Below are 2,897 nucleotides of genomic sequence, written 5' to 3' on the forward strand. Positions count from 1 at the left end.
CACATTATCCAAAAAGGTGGTGGAAGCTCCATCCTTGGAGGTTTTCAAAACCTGGCTAGACAAAGCTTTGGCTGGGAAGATCTAGTTGGGGATGGTCCTGCTTTGAGCAGGGAGTTGGACTAGATGACCTTCTGAGCTCCCTTCCAAGTCTAATTTTCTATGATTCTATCTCTGATTCTCTTTCTTGCACACCTGTGTGATCATTGACCCATTAAAAGTTCACCACTCAGCTTTTTGTATCAGGAGACTGGCATTAGTGTCGTAGCAAGGCGGGTGGCAAACATTGTGACCACCCCAGGCACCAAAGTGAAGGGGCACCAACAGACACTGCACAGCTGGGGCAGGACACAGGACAGACCTCCAAGAAGCTCATTTGGGGGGGCACAGAGACAGGGGAAGGGCAGCTCCTGCCACTGCGTGTACACCTGGACATAGGCAGCAGAAAGCTAGGTCTAATGGGGCTTAGCCCCCAGAAACATGAGGCAGCAATGGCAGCACAGAGGACCACAGGGCAGCCCAGGTGTGGGCTCTGGGTGGCTTTAGCAGGGGGGGAAGCAGTGCACACAGACACAGATGAGTAGCCAGAGCCTGCAGGTGACCAGGAACTCAGCCCAGCCCTGCTGCATGTGGAGCAGTGCCGAGCAGGTAAGTGTGTAGGAGTAAAGTGGGAAGGAGAACGGGGCATGAAAAGCAGATTGAGGCCCCTGCAGTAGGGGAGGGAGTGGGGCAGGGGCTGGGCTCTGGGATGGGTCTTGGGAGGGTTGGAGCCCGGGCAGCTGGTCCAGGAGTGCAGGGGGCTGCTGCTAATGTGCGCACCCTTGGGGCAGGCATGAGGAGCACATGTTCCTCCAATCTGTGTGCAGAGCAGAGGCAGGATGCTGTTGTGGGCTGGGGCTCTGTATCCCGCTGCTGCTCCCCAGCATCCACGCAATGTCACATGGAGGCAGCAGATGGGTTGATTCTCTTTTACTCATATTTTCCAGCCGTGACTCAAAGAGCCAACAAAATGTTACCATCAGCATCTTTCAGCAATACTGTTACAGAATATAAGCCAACTGGCAAGTCATGAGTTTATGTAATCAGCATTAATGCAAAGCTGATTAGAAAAACAAGCTGACAGGACACATTCAGCATGTGGAAAGCACCAGTCAGTGCCATAGCAATGAAGTTTGGTGCCTGGGGCAGAGCCCACGGTGACAACCCATCCTTTCCCTGTGCACAGATCTGGGGGGGACAAGACTCCCCATGCTTGTCCAGGAGCATAGGCAGAGAGAGAAAATCTTATTTGGGAGGGTAGGGGAGGGGCTGAGTAAAACTTAAAAGATATTTCTACCTATTTAAACTTAAAAGATATTTCTACACACAAGCAGACACACAGACAGACATGCACACAGACACTGCCCAGCAGGTAAGTGTGTAGGGGAGAAGGGGGGAGGGAAGGGTCATGGGGGTGCAGATTGAGGCTCCTTTGGTGAGGGAGGGAGTGGGGCAGGGGCAGGTGCTGGGGTGAATGGGGCCCCAGGGTGGGTTGTGGCAGGGGCAGAGCCCAGGCTGCTTGTCCAGGTGTGCAGGGGTCTCCCTGGAGTAGGCATGGGGGGAACTTGCCTTGCAAATCTGTACATGGGTGGGGGCGGATTGCTGCTGCGGGCTGGGGCTCTGTGCCCTGCTGCCTCTGCCAGGGCAGCCACACGATGCCATGTGTCTCCTGTGCATTGGCTGTGCCAAGGCCCCTGCCCACCTGGTGACAATGTAATTTAGTCAAAGCCTTAGGCTCTTTTTATTTATGTCATCTCAGTTGCTTCAGGCCTCAGATTAGAAGAGTATAATGGTGCCAAAGCCAGCCATTCATTTCCTTCTTGAGATATGTTATGTCAATATACTCCATACTAGGATCAGCACCAGAAAAGAAAATTCTGAACAATATTTTTTTTTTAAAATACATGCATTTACTAAATGAAGTTTAGTAACAACACACACACACACATGTTCATGCATGTGTGGACACATTCTTTGGTACAGCTTGGAAATGGGCCTTATTCCCTGCAGATCTTCACTGTGTCATTCAGCTGCTCACCAGAATCTTTGCTCTAGTCGCCCACTCTCATCATCCCTATACACCCACCTCCTTTTCTTCTGCACAAAGTAATCGTCAAAAAGGGCTCCTTTTAGTACCATTTCCATCCATTACCTCAGTCTCGCAGATAGCATCCCTTATTAATTTTATCTTGAAAATTCAATTCATTATTCAAAATACATTCAATTTGACTGAGAATACATAAATACATATATTTGACTGAAAAAAATGCCTTGCGTTCCATAGTGTTTTTCATCCTTTAGCACAAAGGACATCAGTTGCTGGTAAAAAGGGACCTGTGGCTGCATATAGAAGAAAGATGGCAACAAAGTATGTACCCATTAGGGCTGTGCAAAGCTTCAATTGCTGATTTGATCTGGAGGAGATTCAGCCCAATTCAGCAGCCAAATCTCCAAATCTGAATCGAATCAGGAGACTCATTAATCTCTCTAAATTGAATTGGAACCCTCCAAATCGATTCAGAGAGATTCAGAAAGATTTGGTGATTCGGCCATAGGCACAGCTTTGTATGATTTTTCTATGTACCTCAAGGTACCAGGTGTGGCTCATGAACACTGAGATGGTGGGGCAGATGGAGCATCCCATCAGAGTGTGGGGGGGTCCCCCACGTGCTTGGTGGTGGACCCAGAAGTGGACCGAAAAAACATAAAGCTGCGTCTATGGTTGAATCATCGAATCTCTCCAAATCTCTATTTCTGGTCCACTTCCAGGTCCATCGCCAAGTGCGCGGGAGACCCTCACCCCCCCCCCCCCCCCCTGGGGGGTTCCCCCTCTGCCCCCCCCTTTCAGTGTTCAATAACCC

This window comes from Gavialis gangeticus, unplaced genomic scaffold (genome assembly GCF_001723915.1).
Source record: "Gavialis gangeticus isolate Ggan-Ray unplaced genomic scaffold, GavGan_comp1, whole genome shotgun sequence".
Classification (NCBI taxonomy): domain Eukaryota; kingdom Metazoa; phylum Chordata; order Crocodylia; family Gavialidae; genus Gavialis; species Gavialis gangeticus.